At 45.2% G+C, this 24,199-nt stretch overlaps 1 protein-coding gene and 1 long non-coding RNA gene across 2 annotated transcripts in view; one reads left to right on the forward strand and one right to left on the reverse strand.

Annotated features, from left to right (window-relative positions):
- The window catches only part of TNR (tenascin R), a 409,307-nt gene that overhangs the window by 256,058 nt on the left and 129,050 nt on the right, over positions 1-24,199 (reverse strand). The gene's annotated exons all lie outside the window — the stretch shown is intronic.
- Positions 1,678-4,218, forward strand: LOC109495586. The gene is made up of 3 exons (XR_002739051.2): positions 1,678-2,286; positions 3,262-3,370; positions 4,020-4,218. It is a non-coding gene; the product is annotated as an uncharacterized LOC109495586 (long non-coding RNA).

The raw sequence follows: 24,199 nt of genomic DNA on the forward strand, positions 1-24,199 counted from the left end.
ATTGTATCACATAGTATGGCTGGTAGGATTATTAAATCATCTAGACCAGTGTTTTACGTCATTTTTTTATAAGCAGTGGGAACTCTCCCTGTTTTTAAATACAAATCCTGCATGGGAATCTAATAAGTGATGGAAATCAGGATGCTCTGGATAAAACAGGGGAGCTTCACAATTCTATCTGTGGCCCCTAAGAGAGCTTCTTATAGCCCTAAGGTCTCATAGTACAGGGTTTAAAAACCATAGTCTTGCAGATTAACCCCTTCTTTTTACACACTAATAATCTGAAGCTCAGAATGGCTAAATAGCATGGTCAGGGTCACACAGCTAGTGAGAACAGAGCTGGGCCCAAACGAAGCTCTTCATCCTGGGCCCAGTGCCTTTCCAAATATCCCACACAAACGCCTTCAACTAAGGACAAGAGTGGCTTCAGACCTGGCTGTAGGGTCAGTTCTTGGGCATTTATCTATGACAACAATGATATGTAAAAGACCCCAAAAAACTAATTTCAACCCAAAACGTCAACTTTCCCCCCAAGGGGTACACATTCTGTGTTGCTGGTTGTGGACGTGGATTTACTCTAACATCCAGTTCCTTACTCAGTGTCTGTCCCCAGTGATCAAAACCTTCTGTTTGCAAAGTGACCATCTGGGGGTGGGGATGGAGGTAGCTCTTTGTCTTTACACCCAAACCATGGATGGGTCTCAAGTCTTTGACCCACGGCAAGGTGCTTGGACTAACCGAGCAAGATACATGCAGCTGACTGGAGTTGGGCCATTGTTTTGCGTGTCTTCCTCTTCTCTCAACTTGGGAAAGGGTTCTGATTGCACCACAGGCAGAAAATAGAATGAAAAAGGATCTGGAAAGCACACAAGGGTAATTCTCACCATAAATACTAAAACTTTGGGTAACTGGCAGATCAATCTGCAAAGTTTTTCCAACTATTCACTTGCTTATTCACCCAAATAAAGACAAATCAGTATTTTCAAATTTTCCTTTTGCCTCAGGCTCCAGTATGATTCAGCACAATACTCTTATTGATCCCATCTTTATTTAAAATGTAGATGTTTTGTGGGGCACCTCGGTGGCTCAGTCGGTTAAGTGTCGACTTTGGCTCAGGCCATAATCTCACGGCTTGTGAGTTCAAGCCCTGCATTGGGCTCTGTGCTAACAGCTCAGAGCCTGGAGTCTGCTTTGGACTCTGTGTCTCCCTCGTTCTCTGCCCCTCCCCTGCACGTACTCTGTCTCTCCCTCAAAATAAACATTAAAAAAAAAGATTAAAATGTAAATGTTTTGTTCATCTCAGATTCTTTTGCATTAATTTTGATTTTTAAACACATTGCATTAAATATTATCTATTTTCATTACTGAGAGTTTTGGCACCACCCACCCTTAAGTTCTGCTCCCTAGGCAAGCACCTCACTCACCTCCCACTAGTCCCATCCAGACATTGGTAAGAGCACGAGGGCACAAGATATAAAGAAGGTATGTGTCTATTTTCAAGTAGTTCTCAGGCTAGTCGGGAAAGACAGGTAAACAGCTAATTGAAACATAAAAATTTCTGTAATGGAACTATGTGCAAAGGACAGCGTTGGCCTAAGGAAGGACGGATCCACTTTGCTGGGGTGGGGAGTTGGCAACGGGGAGGAGAAGGGCACTCCAGGCTGAAGGAAATGTGTGCTCACAGAAGGACGGATGCAAAGGCAAGATGAGCCCTTCCTTACAGCTGGCAGGAGTGCGATGTGAAAGCACAGGGAGAATGGCCTAAGGTAGGCTCCGAGAGGCGAGCAGAAGACAGGGCTGCAAACACGGACTGAATACCTTGCATGTGCTCAGTGCTCTGTGTGTCCTCACAAAGCATGAGTCATAATCTGTGCTGTGAAAACTCACTTTAATTGCAGCAGACAGGGCATGTCATAGGGAAAAAGAAAATAAAACCAGGTAACTAACAAAGGGTGCAGGGACAGACATCAAGAGGACAGTGGTTTCAAGGAAGGCACACTCAGTCCCTGTGGACTGTGCGGGGACATCAAGAGGAGGTAGCCCTTAATTTTAGTGCTAAAGGAGTTCACAAAATCCCAAGACTTCATATCCTCCTCTCTGATGGGATGTGCATGTCTGCATCTCTATGATGTAAGAGCTTCCATTCACTCTTCTTTGTGAATGCAGTCTACAAGCTGACCTAGAAGGAAGAGCCCTCTGCAGCCCTCACCTGGAACGGAGCCAGGGCTCCGTTTCCCTGGAACATAATCCCAGCTGACTGTCTTTGCTGGATGAGCACAGCAAAAGGTATAAATAACAGCAGCAATGAACCCCTCCCAAGACTGCTATGGGATTAATAAGCCCTCGAGACCCTGGCACTCCAAGCCCTGCAGAAACTAGTGCTTCAATTGCTATTATGAGCAGCCTTCCAGCCATGGCTCCTTTAGCACATGCTGTTAGATAATCTCTCCAGACTATTGCTGGGAGCCATCAATCACCCCATGCCTGTCTCCTCGCCCGAGGCCTGGGAAGGGAGGGGAAGAGGCTTGGTAAGGACAGTGAGGGGTAGGACATGAAGGGGTCAGGAGACTTTCTCCTCTAGAATAGTGGGGGGATAGAATGCGGGCTTTGGAGTCAGCCAACATGGGTTTAAACTTGGTTTCCCCATCTAGTGTATGCACAGTAATAGGGCTGTTGATAAATACCTCCATTCTTTAACTGGGCACACAGTAGAACTGGACTTCTCAGCCCCTTTGGAGCCAGGTGTGACCATGGTGCTTTGGCCATGGGTATGAGGGGAAGTGATGTAGAAGAGGGGGTGTAAAAGCTAGTGGAAAATTTACCACACTCTCTTCCCTCGCTCCCCAACCATAGCAATTGAGGACACATGTGTCAATTTTAATTTAGCCTGGGAGTCTAAGTGACAAGGGTAAGCAGAGACTCCCGCTGACCTCTCTTCAACATGAATGACAAATGAACGTCTGTTTTGTTAAGCTACTGCGATTTGGGACATTTTTGTTATGCGGCATTACATAGGTGATCCTGACTAGTTCAAGGCAAGTTAAGTTGTTGCACCTGTGGAAGGCTCTGTTTCCTCACTTGCAAAGTGGTGGTCATCATATCTTTCTTATAGAGTTATTGTGAAATCTCTAAGAAATAATTAGTATAAAATCATTAGCAAGTACTCAGCCCATTCTAAGTACTTAATCATTGTTAGCTCAGGTGCTGGTTATTATTATTGCCATATTATTATCACCTTCACTATCATACTTCTTTTCTTAGGCTCTACCTGGTCCTAGTTTCTGCAGCTCTTCTCTATCCCAGGTGGAAGCATCTGTCCTCCGTGTAGACTGAGCCCTGCTCTCAGGTGCTGAGACCAGGTCCATCTGAAGTAGGTTTGGAAGCTGTTTTAATTCAATAGTCTCTGGTGGTACCTAGCTGTCCCTCCCTACAGAAATGTCATTCTGTGCATCAGCTTCAATCACTGGGCTTCTTCCAACTGCCTGAAGCCCTGTGCCTCCCCCATGCTCTGCCTCAGAAATGGTAACTGGACGCTCATGTCTGAGGCTGCCGTGGCTACCTTCTTAGTGGTTTATGTTCACAGCTAGCTGTCCCATACGTGCAGCTGGGACCCTGTCCTTGAAACCTGCTGGGCCCATGCTGCCTTCTGGCCTGACATCCTGGTTCAGGCCTCACACCCATAGAGTCCTCACTGTCATGCTCTGGTCATTCTAGGGCTGTGCACTGACCCCTGGCTGCTGATCCCTTGACCGACCGTGGCTGCTGCTTCTTTGCTTTGCTTTCCAGAGTAGCTTTCCTTTCGGCAGCTGTGGCTGTGTCTGTGATCTGCTAACTTTGCCAGAATGTGACTTGCTCATATCTGCACTTCCAAGGCTTGGCAGGCAGTAAATACTCAGAAGACATTTATCGAATGATGATTGAATGCATGAATGAATGAATGAATGATACAATGGAGTCATTGACCTTAATGCTGGGAATAACATTGAAGCTCATCTAATCTAAACCCTTCTCTTTTTCAGAATTAAAAACTGAAGTCCGGAACCACATAAAACCCTCAGAAGCAAAGTGGAATGTGTAACCAGGATCCTGGCCCCAAATTGGCCCAGCCCAGGAAAGACCAGGGGAACACGCATTCTACCCCACCTTCTGCCATGCTCAAGGGCATAAAATCTCTTCATGTTCTCCAAGGCCAAGAGTAAATGCCATCTTCTAAGACTACATGAGAAGTCTTTCTTATTTTTTTTTTTTAACATAAAACAGAAACAGAAAATAAGGTAGTATGGCAAAAAGAGAACTATGCAGAGAAATACTTTTGTTAATTCTATTTTTCTCAACTCACTAAAGTATACAAAAGGGAAATGTGTTTGAGTAAATAAGGAAGATACTGAGTAGAGGAAGAGGACAGTGCACCTTCCTTTTGTTCCCATGGACTATGCAAGCCCCTGGAGCTGGGGCCGGCCTCCTGGCCTTCACTCTGCCTGGGCTGCCCTCCCTGCCTGCCTTCTCCAGCACCCCAGGTCCCACCGTGGGCAAGGCATGAGGAAGTGTCTGGGACATACCAACCGCTCCCTCCGTGCTCATAAAGAACTCCCTCCTCTGAAGCCTGTATGATGGCCCCTGAGCATGTATTGCGGGTACAGTGTGTGAGAATACCGTATACAGTGATCTCACATTCCCTAGTCTTTCTGCCACAAATCCCTGGGCTCCAGTCTCCCCATTCCTGGCCCCAGTTGTCTGCAAGGTAAAGGCAGACTTTGTACTAATACTTTCCCCTGTGTGCCTGGGACATTGTCCATCATGATTCCTGAGATTTGGTTGGAAGAGAAAAGTCCTCAGAAGCACACGGCCTCTGTCTCCTGAGAAAGAGAAGATGAGCAAGAAAGTGAAAGAGAGTGTGCCTGCCTGGGGGCTTTCCTAGCTTCTGTGGGGATGATGAGCTCCGGAACCAGGCTGGAGCAAGGTGGAGTCTCTGGTCCCATTTTTTTTTTTAATTTTTTTTTAAACCTTTTATTTTTGAGACAGAAAGAGACAGAGCATGAATGGGAGAGGGGCAGAGAGAGAGAGAGAGGGAGACACAGAATCGGAAGCAGGCTCCAGGCTCCGAGCCATCAGCCCAGAGCCCGACGCGGGGCTCGAACCCATGGACCGCGAGATCGTGACCCGAGCTGAAGTCAGACGCTTAACCGACTGAGCCACCTGGGCGCCCCTCTGGTCCCTTTGAAGGTGCCTTGCTCGAGAAGTGGTCCGGGCATCCATACACCCCAGATGTGGCCTCATTCTGCAGAGATGCTTTCCGCCCACCTGTGTTCCAAATACCTGCTACAGTGGGACTGTCCTCCAGGGCTCAGCGCACCTCCTTGACTCAAGGCAGCCAGTATCTTTCTTCCCCAGTTTGTAATGACAGATAGCTAGGAGTTCCCATACCTCGGGCTGTCTGGGTCAGTGCATGTGTGTATGTTGTTGGCCTGATTATTAATGGCACCCATTGGATGACACTCCTTGTAGGTAACTGCATCCCAGTGGGAACCTGAGGGGCCCCTGGCTGGAGGAGCTGGTGGCTCTCTCACTTTCCCAGCTGGGGCCGCATGAGGGGGTCTTTGTGCTCACTCTCTCCCCATCACTCATTTGGGCAGCACTTTCCTGAGGGTCGATCCCCGTTGCCCTTTACATCACTGTTTCCCTTTGCTATTAACCATCATTCAGTGTAGAGCCTCACGGGTATTAGAGATGAGGCGACTGAAGTTCACCAAGGTTAAGTGACTCCTTCAAGGTCCCAGCTCAGGGCTGGAGCCTGACAAGGGCCCAGCCACCCTTTTTCTTGGGCTTAGTGTTCCAGATTGGGGAAGGAGAAGTTGTTAGTTTCAGGCAGGGTGTGATTTTTAAAGCCCCATCTTTTCCTCCTCTCCTGCCTGTTCCTCAAGATGGCCAAACAACCAGTTCTTCAGGGGGAATATTTACTCTTCTGGTAGCTTCTGGCTGATGTTTAGGGGGTATCTACTCATGTAGGTGCAGGAAGACAGTTCCATGCTGTCCTTGGCCACAGCAGAAAGGAAGCACCTATTCACTGTATCTTTCTGACTGGGCTTCTCCCTTGACACTACCTGTTGAATCTCTTCTAAAGGGCTTCGAGAGGGGCAGGATTTCTCTATGGAAGGAATTAAAGGTAGCAATGTGATTGCAAAGCAGCAGGTGTGGGGACTCATCTCGCAGCTTAAAGTATTGGCAGAGAAAGCATTTTGCTGTTACTTAATGTCTATACTTGTGACAGTGGGTGGAGGATGCTGCTGGCGGTCATGGCCGAGCTCAAGTCAGCTCCCCACCCTCCAACTAGCCCTTCACACTGTTCACGCTATCCTTGTAAACCAAGCCCCATACTGAGGCAGTAAATGGAGACATAGACAAGTCACAGAGTGTGCAGACACACAAACCTAACCCAACCCATGCCAACAGTTTGACCCTTGAAGTGCAGCGGAAAGATAGAGACCCCTCTGTGTCAGGCCCTCCTGATGTCTACCAAGTGGTGTTATGGGCAAATAGCTCCTGCAAAAATAGAGTCTAATGCGGGAAACTCAGCACCTCCGTCAGCCCAAGTTTTAGGAGTTACCCTGGCATAGCTTGATTGGCTGTCAATCCCCTTATCAATGAGCTCCCTTTACTGGCTGAACAGAAATCAATAAAATTGCATTTAAAAACCTTTTTTTTTAACTTATTTATTTTTGAGAGACACGGTGTGAGCAGGGGAGGGGCAGAGAGAGGGAGACACAGAATCCGAGAAGCAGGCTCCTGGCTCTGAGCTTCAGCACAGAGCCCGAGGCAGGGCTCAAACCCACGAGCCATGAGATCATGACCTGGGCCAAAGTTGGACCCTTAACCGGCTGAGCCACCCAGGTGCCCCAATATAAAATTGCATTTTAAAGGAGACTGTCTCTCACAGATCTTGTCCATGGCAAGTCTGGAGTCCCCATTGGCCTCTGTCCTCTGTTCCTTTGTGCAGAGGAGATGTGTGGGCGTCTTCTGCATGGCAAGTAGGGCCCAGGATCATCTGTTTTCTCTGTGATAGAGAAATGTTCCCTGAGTTCCCCTCTGCAGCACCGAGTGCCCTCCCAAACAGATGAAGTGCAGGCAAAATATTTCACTTTCATGACTCCAGAACTTGGGACTGGCAGCAGTGCTGAATTTCTTTTATTAGACTTAATTTCCGTGGCAACTGTTCACCCCTAACGCTACGTGATGATCTTGGGAGCACCCAACAGAAGAGGGGCTTCTGTTTTCTCTTATGCCTCCCTGTTGCTATAGCATCTCTTAGGAGATTCCTGTTTTTCTTTCTTTTTTTTTTTTTTTTAAGATTTTATTTTTAAGTAATCTCTACACCCAACGTGGAGCCCAAACTCACAACCCCACAATCAAGCATTGCATGCTCTTCCAACTGAGCCAACCAGACTCCCAGGCAGATTCTTGTTTCTTGACATAAAAACATTTTTTTTTTATCTTCCCCAAGTTCGTTGAGCCCCCCTGCACACTTTCTAAAGGAACAGGGAAATGCTGAGTGTGCGAATTGTATCATGTAATTTTCCAGTTTTCCTGGTGGGGGGGTTGGAAATGTTAACCTGGGGCCCTATAGAAATTATGCCTCTTTGACCTTTATTCCTCCTCACTCCTTTCTATTTATAGATCAGTCAGTATAGAGAAAAACCAGAGTCCTCCCAGACATTTAATATGCTCTCCCACCTCCTGGCTTTTGCTCTTGCTCTCATCCCCCTGAATGCCCTCTCCACCTCTCATTTGTCCGGACCTTCAGAATCTACCCATTATTCAACCTTTCCCCTACTACCATTGCTCTACGTTATGCTTCCTTTTTCTACCTCTTAAAGCATTTCTTTGTAAACTCCTGTTCTTGTAATGCTATGTGTTTCAGGTATATAACAGTATTCTTTCAAGTAAGATACCAACTCTTTGAGGATCAAAATTATTATCGACAATAGGTATTTGAATTGCCTCTGCCCTGGTAGGAAGTGTGTCCCATGGAAGAAGATGCAAAGAGAAGCCAGACTCAGAAAATTAAAGCAAAACTGTCAGCTACATGAGGGCAGGGATTTTGTTTTGTTCACTGCTTAAAACACATGAAGGCTGAATGAGGCTTAGAAGTTGTCCAGGCCAGTCTTTTCACTTTATAAATGAGCCTCAAAAGCAAACAGCAAAGGAGCCCAAGAATGTGTCTAAACTGGAACGCAGATGAAGCCCCCTCTTGGAGATCTCTCCCCTACCCCATGCCTCCCCCACAGCAAGAGTTTAGCATCAAAGATTACATTTTGATATATATATGTATATGGGGGAAAAAACTTGTATTCACTATTTCTGCAAATTAGTATTAGTTACAGGATGCCACAATGTTTTTTCTAGTTTTACAAAATTTTCAAATTATTTCTTATTTTATTTTAAAGCATTAAATAGAAAAGCTAATTGATAAATCCTGTTATATAAATCAAAGGCATATATTCCAGGGAACGTGTTATAAGTGTTTTTTTTTTTTTCTAGGATGGCACTAAATTGATTAAAAATGCTTTTAGATTACTGATTTATATTAAAACAGACCTTCACTGCAATTAGATTATGCCTAATGGGAAGTATTATATGAAAAGCAGAATTGCACAAATATTCTAAAATCTATGGACATTCCATATAGTCTTAAGAACACTTCTGAGGTGGATAAAATATAGTTGAAAATACCTAAGAAAGTGTCTTCTTTAAAGCCTTGTCTTTAATCATAGGATTTTTTTCCCCTCTCTGTATTCCCTGTGTCGTATTAAATCACATTATGTCTGAAAAAAAAAAAAAAGATTACATTTTGGAAAATAGATATTTTCCGGTTGGCTTTGACTACACCTAACTCAGCTGACTTTGCACCTGCATCAGCTGACTGCACCTGACTCAGCTGACTTTGCACCTGCATCCCCTCTTCCAGTGGCCAGGAGTGCTGGCTCTCAAAAGTCTGTTCCATCCTCTTGGTCTTAAGTTTGTAATGAACCCACAAAATTATTAGGTTGGATTGGACTGAGGTGAATTAAGCAGTGGAGACAGTGTTGTTACAGCCAAGAGAGACAGTGAACTTGATTCTCAGGCCCTGGTCCCACTGGTTAAAAATGAAACAATAGGTGTGCCTGGGTAGCTCAGTCGGTTAAGCATCTGACTTTGGCTCAGGTCATGATCTCATGGTTTGTAGATTCAAGCCCTGCATGGGGGTCTGTACTGATGGCTCAGAGCCTGGAGCCTGATTAAGGTTCTGTGTCTACCTCTCTCTCTCTCTCTCCCCTTCCCCCATTTGTGCTCTTTCTCTCTCCCAAAAATACATGCATGCATGCATGCATACATACATACATACATACATAAGAAGCAATAATAAAACATAGGGTTTACTGAGCGCTCCTGATATGGCAGTGTCCTAGCTTTTTGTATATATTTTCTCACTTACTACTCACAACTTCCCATGAGGCAGGTGATCTTATTACTGATTTTGTAAATGAGGAGACTGAGGTACAGAGAGAGAAATTAAGCAACCCATGGAAAAGGAAAGGAAATACCAAGATGGAGATGGGGAAATTGTCAGGATTCTACAATTCTTCTGTTATCATAAGAATCTATGGGTCTCATACAGAAAAACCCATTTTTTCCCACCACTGTGGTTGGAAAATCCACATGAGTTTAAATCAAAGGTTGAAAACAATTCCCCATGAGCCAGATGTTTGCTTTGGCTACACAGTGTTAAAAAGAAAAAAAAAAAAATTGTGAATAACATTTAAAATTGGTAGATGGTTTATGGAATTGTTGATTTTTGGTTTCTCTTGTAAAACTGGTGGAAAACTGTGTTTCTGTGCTGCAAGAGGTAGCTGGAGCTGAAGAATGGTGGGTCCTTCAGACAGCTTCCCCAGTCCCCCATAATACCCTCTATGTGCTACCTCTCCCCAACATGGAGCTGAAGAGATTCAGAATATGCCACGTTGAAATATGCCCACTCTGACACGAGGATTATTTTAAATTGAATGCAGCTAAGAGAAAGCAAACATGGGCTGAGCTCTCTGCTGCCCCCCTCCCTGCCTGAAAGGGAGCATAAATTCCCTGAAGGTGAAGGTGGCCCCCTGCACATTTCCCACAGCAACAAAGGCAAAACAGCCTTTCTAGCAAAGACTAGCCAGCACCAGGAAAGAGTTTATACAAACTCACTTGACTAATCCTTATCTTCCATTAGCTTCCCCCACATATTTACCTCTCCACAGTGTGCAACCCCCAAAAGCCTAAGTAAGTCCCTTTTCTTTGGTCTTATCACTTCTTCACAAAATTATCATTCTTCTTTAAGATGCTCTAGAAGCCCCAACTTCCAACTACCCCTGTGAGTTATTCATCACCTACTCCTTCTATGTGCATGTGCCATGCGTGTGCTAATAAACTTTTGTAGGGGTGCCTAGCTGTCTCAGTTGGTAGACAATCTCAGGGTCGTGAGTTCAAGCCCCACATTGGGCGTGGAGCCTACTTTTAAAATAAATAAATAAATAAATAAATAAATAAATAAATAAACAAACAAACAAACAATAAATAAATAAATAAATAACAAATAAATAAAAATAAACTTTTGTTAGTTTTTCCCTTGTAATCTGTCTTGTGTCAGCTTAGGTTGCAGGGCCCCATTCCAGAACATAAAAGAGTACAAGGAAGAAGATTGGCCTTCAGAGGCCACACTTGGTTGTCACGATGCCTGACCTACTCCCCTCCATCATATTGCCTGCCAGGCCCCCAGAATCACTTCAGTTTGAGATACCTACAGTGTGTACCTACAGTGAGTTCTATAGTGTCTTTTCTGCTACTCGGGGACTGATTCTTCATAAGAAAAAGAACCCTAAAAGTCTTCTGAAAATAAATGATCTTTCTAAATTAGAAAGATGAATTATTGTCAAAATAACAAACCTCATTTTCCAGTGTGGGAAAACCTGTTGGAATAATTTCTCTAGAAAGAAACAATTTCGTTATATGGAAAAAGCGGCCTCTGTTCAGCAACCCTTGAATGGCAGCATCAAACATTAGAACCTTGCCAAACCAATTTTCCCCTTTCAAATTTAACACTGCTCCATTTATCTCAGTGGGGACTAAAGACCAGCTAAATTTGAAGTCATAAAGCTGAGGCTTTTTGAATGATTTTGGTCAAAACAGCTCCTTTGTAAGCAGGCAAAGTGTGCTTATTTAATGTTCTTCCTTCTCAAAGGAGACTAAAGAGAAATTTCTAAAATTTTCCCCAAACATTTTGCCTCTGAGCGGATTATAAAGGTGGAGAATTTCAGCTGGAAAAGGGAAGCACATTTCAGAATGTTATCAGCTCTCAGAAATAGGAGATTATAATGGAATCAGGGTTTCTCCCCCTTGCCTGTGACTAGTGCGCTTCTGTAATCACTATAATAATGATGCTTTGCATTTGCATTGCTCCATTCATTCTTCTGAGGGACTCAAAAAGCTTTACAAACATTATCTCATTAAATCCTCTCAACCTCCCTGTGAGGCAGGTAATGACAAGAGAGATTATCCCTGAGGTACAAGGTTCCCTTGGGCGGGGCAGGGATGAGACAAGCTGCCCATAATCCCAGGCCAGGTCCCCACCAGGCTGGAAATGGAGCTCTGGTCTACAGAATGCTGGATGGAGCTTCATGTGAAGAACAGTGTTTCCTAGGGGATGTCAGCAGTGACTTTGTTCCCCCACGTGTCCTTGCAGGCCTCCCAGAGGCTCATGCAAAGGGAAACCATGTCTGGGTCCTCCCATCTGGAGGCTGTCTGGGGGCACTGCGGACAGAGGAGGCATTCAGTGAATATCACTGAATGCGTGAATGCCACTTCAGTCCCAAGACATCCAGCTGCACTTGGCCGTGCTAACGTTTCAATTATACCCAAGGGCTGAATTTTCAGAGGCTTTCCTTTCCTTTTGAGACACTGGAGCTCATTTTCAAATGTGGCAGTGGGTATCTATACCTGGTGATGTTTTCGGTGGGGGCAGATTGAGATACCGAGGTAAAAATCTTGCTGAGGGGTGTATTGGGAGCGTATTTATGGGGAAAGGGGTAATTAACTGGACCAATCATGTAAATTAGCTCAGATACACTGGCCTCCAGAGCAACTGGCCTGACCCCAAAGGAAAGTAAATGGCAGTGGAGGAGGGGAGGGGAGCATGGGGAAGATGATGAATTTTAACAAGAATGGGAACTACTGACTTCTGTAGTAACATTACTACTCAAGGCTCAGGATTCTCATTTCTATTCTGTCTTCCCTAGAGAATAGATGGAAGAGTCGGTAAAAATTGAGCAGACCGTTGAGCTGGCTACGGTCTTTACATCCAACTTTTCAAGGGGTTCTCAAGAAAACATAATCTTTGGTCATCTCTTCTGGACCTCATGTTTATCATCATCTAATAATTCTTACAGATCACACAAGGGCACAGTGTATAGAAAGCTGTTTACAACATCCGTGCTTTGGGTGGACGAGACGTGTAGTTAGGAACAAAAGTAATAGTTTCCGGAGGCCAAATGTATGAACATCTCTCAGGAAGTAACACCATGCAAATGCAAGGTGTCTTCTTACCGGTGATTTCACTGTAGACCTCATTTAGCTCAATTGCTTACCTCAGTTCAATTAAACTATTATTTACCGCACATTCGTCAAAACTAAAAGCCAGACAAGGTTACGTGACTTGGTCAAGATCACTTCATTAGTTACATCATTGAAAAAATAAAAACAAATCAACTCACTGGAATTAATGTTGCTATTTTTCATGGGACACAAATAAAGGCGATATTAAGCACTGCATGAATTCATGTTAATGAAATCCAGTTATGGTTTTTAATCAGCATGCTTTTTATGCCTTCAAGGCCTTGGGCATGAGCATAGAATATGTGCCTATTAAACGTACAGATACCATATAGATGGTAGGCAGATATGAAACAGGGCATCGGGATGTTAGAACTGAAGTTTTAAAAGACTGTGAGAGTCTAAAACTCCAGGCCAACATGAATACAGATACATTTTTTTTTGGGGGGGGGGGGGTAGGGACTCTGCATTTAGTTTCTAAGCCTGTCATGCAAGGACAGAATATGGGTCCCATAGGACATTAGTCCAGAGATTTTACTAAAACGTTGTGCATGTATATTCACCCTAAGGGAAGATGCTCAAAACAGCCAAGTTCTGACTAAGACCCATTAATCCAGGCAACCAAACACTCGGTGGCATGTGAATCACTTTGTCACTCTGTGACAAATCTCAAGACCCTTAAATCTTCGCATTTTCTAGAACTTTCTAAGGAACTGTAAGCTGCAGGTGGGCCGACACCCAGCACGGGAAGCCTTGGCAGAGGAGATGAAACCTGAATGCCCTGAAACCTGACAGGAGCCAAAGGGCTTCCCCCGAGGTCACACATCCAGTAAATGGATAGTGGCCTCCAACTTCACCCCTCACTGGCCTTCCGTTTACCCAGAGGCAATTCCTAAGGGCAGGCTGCAGCCCCAGGAGAGATGTGAGGCTGGTCTGGGGGTCTCGTAGCAGGAGGGAGGGGGGGCCGGTGCCAGCCTCGGTGGGGGCTGGTTCAGAGGCTCCTCCCTTTCTGGAGCTCCTTGCCTGGCGGAGACGTCACAACAATGCCACAGGGGCAACGGCCCGGTGGCCCCACCGAGGCAAACATGCCCCCTTTGCTTTCACCTCAGGTACTTAGAGGACTCTGAGGAGCTGTTGGAGTTGTCATGACAACAGAAGCAGGCCGTTAGAGCTTTATGCGAAGATGTGAGGACTTGGGGGTCTGTAGTTCCTGCGTGTGGCTGAATGGAGCGCACGGGATTAATGGGGTCACGGCAGCGGTGCACCTGTCGTGCGTCAGCGGTAATGGGTCCGGCCCCCTCCTCCTCCTGCTCCAGGGGGCAGGGTGCGACCCAGGGGGGAGATAGGGTCTGGGAACAGCCCAGGCTTCTTTCTAAGTCCCGGTGGGCAGGATCCCTGACAACAGGTCTCACAACTGTTTTCTGTACTACTTGAGACCAGAAGACGCACTTCCCAGATAGCAAGGGCAGTTTGGTTTCGTGGCAAGAGGATGGTACCATTCAGAAAGGAGGCAACCCCTTAGCTTGGATAGGTTGACCCAGGCTTGGGCGCTGGGGTTGTTTGACAGGAGGGCGGAGGGCTGGGCCAGATGGTACAGAGTCCCTCCTTAGGACTTCCTTTGACTGCATACCTACATATCCTGGCATCCTTTACGTTTGAGCACTTTACATAGTGATCATAGTACTCAACAGCACAGATTCCGGAGCTGGACTCGGGTTGTAATCCCAGCTTTACCACTTCTATGCTGTGACCTTGAGCAGGTGCCTGACCTTTTCTGTGTTTCAGAGAACTGTGTCTGTACAGTGGGGATAATAATACTAACTACCTTCTAGAGATGTTGTGACAATTATATGAGTTAATACGTGTGGTATTGAGAATAATGCTTGGCATATAGTCAACATTAAAAATACATTAGCCATTACTAAAAGAATCGTTAGTATTATTAGTATCAATCTGGACTTGCCTAATGAAGACATCTTCTAAAATGAGAAGGCTGGGGGCGCCTGGGTGGCTCAGTCAGTTAAGCGTCGGACTTCAGCTCAGGTCACGATCTCGCAGTCCATGAGTTCGAGCCCCGCGTCGGGCTCTGGGCTGATGGCTCAGAGCCTGGAGCCTGCTTCCAATTCTGTGTCTCCCTCTCTCTCTGCCCCTCCCCCGTTCATGCTCTGTCTCTCTCTGTCTCAAAAATAAATAAATGTTAAAAAAAAATTAAAATAAGAAGGTTGGAAAAAATGATCTCCCCCTGTGTGTGGGATAGTTCTGTAAACATGGTCTTGTATGTCATTCTTGGCTACCGGTATCTACTTGAGTTAAAGGCGATTTGGCCCAGCAGAAGGTAAGGCTTCTATTTATGCCCATATGTGAGCTGCACTCCCAGATGCTGACCTTGTTGGACTGGATGGCTCCACAGCTGTAGTACACACAGGACTGGCACATAAAGACAGGACGGCCGTGTACGGTTAAGTTGGTTGCATCCTGCACGAGAGTGGCCACCTCACATGTGAGTAGGAGTTGAAATTGAGTTCATGCTCCACTCTGTAAAGCATGCCCCTCAGCTGGGGCTGAGTCGGCCTGGAGAAAGGAGTGTCTTTTCTTAATTTTTACAAAGGCACCCAGTAGGATACCAGCAGCCTTATGACCTTTGAGAAGGTCACAGAAAATTCTGACCTGGACCCAAAAAGGTTGGGGGGGGGGGGTGGTGCTTGTGGATAATGGGGCAGGGTAAGGCATTTCACTCACTTATGCAATAAAAGAACTTCTGAATCTGTGCTGGGATCTTGATTGAAACAATTTCTCGCATTTTCTTTATCTGACATTTTGTCCTCTTTCTGCTACCTTATGCAGGGCTTGTTTAGATTAATTTTGCTGATCAGATCAAATCACTTTGCCTATATTGGAAATGACACACAGCCTCTGCGTATTTACCCGTATTTGTATGTGTGGAGAAATGTGTCTACAGATATGAAACATGAAAATGCAGAAATGCCTTCATCTCCTTTATCTTCAGTTTGTGTTTAGCCGACTTTGATAGTCCAGTAGCTACCCTTCTCAGAGGGGTGTGGTGAAAAACCACCCCTCCCCTCCCCCCTCAAATCGCTCTGTAGAGAGCCGAGTTTTGGCAAGGTCATACCACCAATCTGGAGTCGCTGAAGACGCTGAGGCCCTTGCATTTTCATCCTGGGGTTGACCAGGGCTGACCCCTGTTTACATTCAGTCAGTTACGGGTTTATGAGTCTGGGGAGTGTGTGACCAACATGGATGGCTGTAGGCACTATGGGGAGATGCCACATGGCGGAAGGGAAAAGTAAGAGTGCCAAGTCGAGAGGCTTAGTTTCCAGGCTGGGTCTGTAATATTAAAAGCCGTGAAACCTCAGCAAACATCCAGCTGCTCAAACCTGAGCTTCTTGGTCTGTGAATGGGGATAATAATACTCTGCGAGGGTTCGTAGGGATACAATGCTATCAGGCGTGTGAAAATTATGAAACACTACATACAGTCAACAAGCAGATTCAGCTAAGAGCCCCCAAGAATGTGTTGTGTGCCACGTAAAGCAATACACAAGGGAATTGTTCCTGCCATCCACTCGCTTGCGATCTGTAAAATGAGGATGATGTTATTACGTTATCTCTACAGTCCCTTTCAGCTTTAGGGCTCCTTCTTACTCTGTTTCTCTATAATGGAATAATGACAGAATTTTAGAGCTGGGAGGGGCAGTGGGGAGGAAAGAAGAAAGAGCAAACATCCAAAACAGGCAACAACATTTGAGGGGGGGGGGGGTGCAAAGCGCCTGGGGCTTAATGAAGCTGCCTTGGACCTCAAGGTCCCTGCTGGCCTACCCCGGCACCCTTCTGCACAGAGCAGGGAGGGCCAAGGACCTCTGGGGTGACATGGTGAGGTTACCAGAGTGTCAACCAGACTTTCTTCCGAGTGGTTTTGGAAGTTTATGGATCTGCTTTTAACTGGTAACATAACTGTTTGCTCTCCGGGCTCTTGCCCAAAAAAATAAATCCTCAAAGTAGCTGCTGCCTAATTATCATCAAAGGATCAGAGGCAGAAAGTAGTGTTCCTGTCATCGTAGGAAGGTCATGCAATCTACTCAGCCCTCCCCGGGTCACTTGGTCCTTAACACTCACTTCCTCAGGGCTTGGTAAAACCTGGATTCTCTGGCCACACCCCCAGCTTCCGGTTCAGTTTCGCCTTGGGTGGAGCTCAAAAATTTGCATGGCTAATAAGTCCCCAGGGGACACTGATGCCGTAAGGTTCAGAGCTACTTTGAGGATGACTCATCTCAACGATGTCAAGTTTATCAGGTCAAGCCTAAAGCAGACCGATACATACTCGTAGCACATTTGTTTTAATTTCTGTCCTGTAAGGTATCATTCACGGATCCCTGCTAGGGTAACCGTGCTGGCTCTGCGTCCTCACTGCAGGAGGAATAATATAAGTAACAGTGAAGAAATGACTGGCATCTTTGCTGTTGTGAAGATGTGGAGGACATCAGCTGCTACAGGTCCCAGTGTTCTTTTATTAGGACCCAAGAAAGAAATCTCTGTCAGTTCTCAGAAGCAGGGAGAGAAAAATGCTTTTCTTTCTTTCTCTTTCTTTCTTTCTTTCTTTCTTTCTTTCTTTCTTTCTTTCTTTCTTTTTTCCAGAATGATTAGGATGCTTTTCCCTTCCAGGTCCCATGACTTCATTTGGCTACTAGAAAGCTCTCAGACTAACACACAGCCTATTTCTAATAAAGAGAACTTTATGGCACATATTTTAGGGCACTGATCTTCCGTGCCATATATTTTTATTTAGTCTCTTTTTCCTTTTTCTGTTTTTTTTTTTCTTTTGTAATCTTACTCAAATCCTTCCTGGAATGAGGGAAGAATAAATAAATAAATGCACAAACAATGAAATAAAGGAATGGTGAAAATTATGTGTGCTAGTTCTGAGAGGACAAGAAATAGCGTGGTAATAGAAGTTGGTGTCAGTAAACGTGTGCTGTTTGTCTGTTTTAGTGCGGTAGGTAACAAAAGTGATTTACCCAAGATCCACCAGCTGTATGCTGTAGACCTGGCACTAAAGTATAAATCTTCTTGCTCCAGCGACAGAGACCTTTTTTTCTAGTCTTTCCTGCTTCCTGTACATAAAGCATCGAGATAACTGGGTTCCTTGCCTTGGTGTTTAGTGTCAAGTTATCCAACCTGAGAAATCAATAAAATGAGTTTGCTTTGAGCCCAGACGCTCCCCTTCCCAAAGGAAATAGGAAGGGGTCAGTACAAATTTACAAAAACTTGGAAAGATGGCCTAGTCATTAATAAAGAATTTTTTTTTTTTTAGTTGGGAGATGGTTGCTAATGTCTCCCATGTCTTGGCAGTCACTTAATATATTGGTACCAGTAGGGGCAGGAAGTGTTAGATTTTTCCAGAATTCCAAAATGATGCTTCAAAGAATTCAAACCAAAAAAATCACAGGGTGACCACGGAGAGTGATTCTAACAGTTAAGTATCGGCCACTGTTCACATAGCCCGCTTCCCAGGGTTAATCAGGGGGTGGGGGCAGCTTGGCAGTCTGTGTGGATCACTCTGGACTCAGCATCCATGAGCCGCGAGGTGTGGGGCACCCTCAAGACAGCCCAGCACCTGTTTACTCCTTTCAGGAGGCCCAGATGGGTGGGGGTAAATCCTTCCTCTTCCCAGCACCTCTGCGCCCTGCCCTCACCACACTGTGCTGAAGTTACCTACTCCAGTGCCCATGTGTCTAGACTATAGACCTCTCTCAGGGGACAGCCAGAGAAGATTCCAGCAGCACCAGCATAGGAGACCAAGCCCCTTTTTATTTACTTTGTTTTCTTTTCTTTTTTCTTTTTATTAATTCTTTTAATGTTTATTTATTTTTGAGAGAGAGACACACATACACAGAGTGTGAGTGGGGGAGGGGCAGAGGGAGAGGGAGACACAGATTCCGAAGCAGGCTCCAGGCCCTGAGCTGTCAGCACAGAACCTGATGTGGGGCTCAAACCCACGAACCGTGAGATCATGACCTGAGCTGAAGATGGACACTCAACCGACTGAGCCACCCAGGCTCCCTTGCCTCATTTTATTTTCAAGTGAGTAGATTAAAGGTGCACCGAAAAGCTTTTAACCTTGCTAACTGGTTTGGGAGTGGTCCAGCAGGGTTGATTTCCTCCTGTGCCCACCATGAGGACCTACTGGACCCTGACCAACCTTGACCATCTTGGTTAAGGAAGCCAAACTGAAAGGAGGTTGGGAGGGCGGGAGATTAGTACGGTGTAGCCCTCCCCCTTCCCTGCTGCCCCTTTCCTAATGAATTCTTCAAACTGCATCCAGAGGAGGAGATGGGCAGAGGTGGGCCAGCCCACTAACCAGCTGCATTAATCATGTTCCATCCCTTCAGCCCAGCGAGATAGATGACCCGACAGCAGGCCAAGTGTTCAGGTGCAGTGCTAATAATAAGCTTAATTCAGCACTTTTTGATCTTCGCAGGAGCCCCCATCCCAGCGCCTCACCAGTCCTATGAGGAAACGGGTACACCAAAGGCTGGCATGGGGTTCCCAGGGGCTTTGGGTTAGAGAATTGGGCTAGCATCAGCACTCCTCTTGCAGTTGGGAAGTCTCAGGCTGGGAAAGGTCACCCAAGACCACAGGAGGAAAGCAGGGCACAGTGAAAAAAACACTATTTCGTGCCGATGCTATCTGGCTGCCCAGAGAGGAGAGGGAGTAAGAGACAGACCGGCTGACTCCACTGTGCTCCAGTTTTTCAAGACCCTACACTTACGCCATTCCCTCCCCTTCTCTCCCTTTACACCCCATTTGTCCTTTGAGAACCAGCCTATTTTGTGTACAACTGATGGACTGACTGTTTGGAAAGGGGGCATTCAAAGGCGGTTCCAGTGCAACTCCCATGTACGTGTCACGGCCCCCTGAGTCCCCGATGCCCTTATTCTGTCACCCTATGCTGTGAGCCAACCAGGGTGACACGACCACTATGACTCAAATCATACCTGTAAGTGCCTGAGGGAGGGGTGGCCAGAGATGCACAAAATGTGGGTTTTGCCCCCAAGGAGTTTACAGCCCCCAGGGGAGGAGAAACCATACACATATGAAACACCCAGAGAGAAGATCTTGACAAGGTATAACTAATGGGTTGGCTTGGATTTCATCTTTTTTTTTTTTTTTTTTCCTCCAGTGTACCAAATGGAGGAAGTATAGGCAAAGGGTCAAATGACAAAATGGTAGGCAACAGAGGGAGGGTGGATAATAGCTCATTCTCAGATTGGGCAGTCAGACCTCACATCATAAAGAATTGTCTGTACATAAATAGTAAATCCAACAAAAACCATAAGCTTTAGAGTCGGATAGACATTACCCTGAATCCTGGCTCCTCTATTTATGAGCTGTCTGGCCCCAAGAAAGCTGTTTAACCTCTCTGAATTTCAATTTTCTTAGTTGCAAAATGACCTTGATAATATCTGTCTCATTGTTGGGAGACTGATATGATTCAAGGAGGTCAAGTGTGTAGTGCTGTTCCTTGGTCAACACTGGCCTTAAAAAAAAAAAAAAAAACACAACACTGGTTCATTCATTTACTTTCTCAGTCATTCAACAAATATATAATGAGCATCTGCTGTGTCCCAGACATTGTGCTAGACCTGGCATACATCAAGCGTGAGTGAAAAAGACAGAGTCCTTGTCACCAGGAACATGGCATTTGTGGCCAGGGAAACAGATAAGCAAATGGACAATTATCATTCAGTCTGTTAAGTGCAAGGATGAAGGAAGCACAGGTTGTGCCATGGCAGACCAAGACCTCTTAACATTTCCTTTCCCATCTCCTTAGTCACTTGCATTATTTTTTTTTCCTTTCCTTCTTTTAAGATTATCTGGCCAACTGATTTGTTTTTTCCTTTTGCTGATAAATCTTTAGTGCTCTAAGGAATGGCTGGTCACTTCATCTGCCCAACCAGCAAGCATGACAGCCTTTCTCATCGTTCAGAGTTTCTTTCCTCCTGCCTGGTTGTCCTCACAATTCTTCAAAAGCAGGCTTAACCCCTGATTTTTCTCTGCTCTTTGGCCCAGCCATTGATCAGGGGGTTGGCAGGAGAGATTCGGTGTTGGGAAGGGTTAGGCGAAGTCCTGGATGGAAAAATCCCTGATATGGAGCTGAGGGAAAGAAACAAAGGCACATTGTGCGCACTTTGCTTCATCCACCCTTTCGTTCTTAAACAGACAATCATTTATTTGATATGGGCTAAGATTTATGTCATGACTTACGGGACTGGAGATTTGGGGGCAATAAAAATTTGTCAGACTATTCAGACCTGTCATCTTCTGAGTGCCTTCTTCAGGCGCCAAGGTTTCCTTAACTACCCAGATAAGTCTTCCAGATGACTGTCAGATTCTCTGTCAAGGGGATCAGTCTGTTTTCTACTGGGCTGCTCTATGGGCCAGCAGGGCCCTCAAGGATGGATGCTGGGCTTGAAAGAAGCCAGCCTCTGGCAGAGAGTGATGTACCCGCAATGAACAACATGGCCTGCTGTGTTGGCACATGCTTCTCTGAGCTCTCAGCACTGTGGTCCTCGCAAGGAAGTGAGATGGTGAGATGCAATTGAAAGATTCCTGGACTTGAGTTTAAGAACCCCAAATTGTAATTCTGTCACAAAGTAGTTTACGTAACTCTGGGAAAATATATTAATCGGTCTGTGCCTCAGCTTCCTCGCCTGTAAACTGAGAAGGGACTCCTAGTTTCCCTAGGAATGGCTACAACCTGACAGAGTTTCTGAACTTGATTTACGCATGCGTCATGGGCTCTTGTTCACAGAGGCACTGTTGATGCTCTGCCCAGGCCCCATCCCTCCCTGAGCTTCTGTGAGCCTCTACTTCTCCATGCTTAGTTCTCCTCCAAGGACAGCCCACGGGCCACCTGGGCTGCCTGGGAGGTTATCTTCCACCACCTCACCTCCCCCTGGCCCTTAGCCAACACCTGATGCATACAGGAGCCCAAAAGCAACGTTGTCTCAAGTCTGAACAAACTCTTGCCATGCCTGCCCTCCAGAGTTCCCCTGAAGACTCAGGCTGAGACGGACTTCGCCTGAAATATCTCCTTCCTTGGCTTCCTCCCCCTCCCTGGCCTGCTCCCTCCCTCTAATACTACATTCTCCTGGGCCACTTTCACACGCATCCTCAGTCTGGGGTCTGCCTCTGGGATCCCAAATCTGAAAAGTTGGTAGAGTTCATTCTACGAATAAAATATCCACCTATCATTTTTTTCTTTCTGTTACTTCCTTTCTATATTTCCAGTATTTCTGGCCTCTGTGTAAACTGTGCTTTGGCCAATGGTAGAGGATTGTTGAGACTGAGTAGCCTTGAGATTGTAGGTGAAATACCAAACTGGCAAATGGCTTTAGAGAGAGAGAGAGATTTCAGGTAAGATGGAGAATATGGAGACTATCTCCTTTAATTCCTAAAAGCCTAGAAGGACTAGGTTTTTACTAAGCACTTATGCAACCCAGTAGTCAACACTCAGACATGTGATTACAACATACATGGAAGTCTAATGGGTTGGTTCTTGGAAAAAGTAGGTGGGAAACATTCTTCCCAATTCTGAGCAACTATAGAACTTAATGGTCCTCTAAGGCACCTCTGCTTTTCCCCGCTAAATTGTACTTGTTGTGGATACATCTTATCTTCCAGACTGAATGTCCCTGATGGACAGAATTCTTATTTGATGAGTCACCAAGTACCTAGACCCCCAAGCACAATGTTTAATTGTCAGAACTCAATAAACATTGTTTGAAAGAATAAAAATGGACGTGAAGAGCAGTATAGTGGTTAGAAGGGTTATCAGCAGTGGAGTTGAGCATATAGGTTCAAATCAAGCTCTGGGCTGACTGGTGTAAGTTATATTAGCCCCTTTCCCCTTCCCCCTCAATTTCCTCATCTGTAAAATTGAGATGACACTAACTACTTTGTGAGGTTTTCCTAAGGCGCATGAGCTATTATCCTTAGAGGAATTATGAAAGTTTCAAACATACTACAGCCAACGAACTAACACTTGCTGCTGCCGAGCCCGGTTGGTTCTGTAGTCTGAGAAAGGACAGCAGAACCTGAAGACCTTGTGCCTTACTCAGCGATCCAAGGAGACTTGCTGACTCCACATGTTTTCCTTCCATAACAGCCCATCCTGGAAGCACTACAAGGCTTAGAGGCCTTTGTTGTTTTTATTTTCGAGAAATCTTCTGTCGTCATATTATTCTCTAACAAGTGGATCTAATCAAGAAACTTTCTGATAGCACACACTGCTGTGGAAATGTAATATATGGTAACGGTGGTGCTAGAAATCAATGGGGTGAAGACAGATTGCTTACAAGATGGCATCAACTTCATAACCTGTTTTGCTTACCCATTTGCTGCAGATATCTTTCTGGAGAAAAACACAATGAGATTCCTTTAAATGAACATCAACACAAAGTAGAGTTTGCAGATTAAAGGACTAAATACAATTATTAGGAAAAGGTTGATGGAAGAAAATGTAAGAGAGTTGCTTTGGGATCTTGGAGTAAAGAAAGAACATCCTAAACAAAAATTTTAAAAACATAAGGTAGAGAAAAAAAGTTGAATCTGATTGAAAATTAAGGATTTATGAACAATATGGATAAAATTGACAGTTGATATTGGGAGGAAATATTTGTAATGCCTGAAATTGACAAAGGACTGATGTATAAAATGTATACAAAGGACTGATGTATAAGGACCTCCTGCAAATCAATGCAAAAATACAGAAAATCTATCGGAGAAATGGGCAAAGGATGAGAATAGGAAATAAAAAAGACTAAACCCCAAAGCATAATAAGCATAAGAAGAGCTGTTCAAACACATTAGTAATCAGAAATGTGCAAAGTAAAATAATGAAACACCACTTTAAACTGGGGGAGTGACAAATTATAAAGCTAGATGACACCAGGCGTTGGCATGGATGTGAGCTATAGAAACCCTCAAGCCCAGCAGGTGGGAGCATAGTTTGGTGTAGCCATTCTAGAGAACAATCCTCAGTCAAATGGAGCTCACACAACCCAGGACCCAGCCAATCTGCTCTGGGAATACATTTGGAAGAACTCTCTTGGAGGTCCACAAAGAGGCACGTGCTAGACCCCTCCTCACAGCACTGTTTGCTGGGCAGTGTGGTGGGGATTCTCTGAGATTCTATCCTGAGGAATGGATATGCCACACATAGAACATGTACACCATGGAACACTTTGCAGCTAGAGGAAGCTGTAGCCTAAATGTACATACAGTAACCCAGATGGAGCTTCCAACCACAGCATGAAGTAGAGAAAGTAAAAACTTGAGTTAAATTGATTACTCAACTCAACTTACATAAATATAAAATGTGGATTGACAATACACATAGTTTGCAAGAACATATGCACACATCAAACACATTAGAATCATTGCCTAAGGAGGTAAGAGAATGAGTGGGGAATGAAGATCAATGAAGATCAATGAAGATTCCCTACTGGGAATGGGGTCCGTGTTTTCTGTCTTTGTCTGGTACCTGCTGAGGTTGAGGTGAT

The sequence above is a fragment of the Felis catus genome, chromosome F1 (genome assembly GCF_018350175.1).
Source record: "Felis catus isolate Fca126 chromosome F1, F.catus_Fca126_mat1.0, whole genome shotgun sequence".
Taxonomy (NCBI): Eukaryota; Metazoa; Chordata; class Mammalia; order Carnivora; family Felidae; genus Felis; species Felis catus.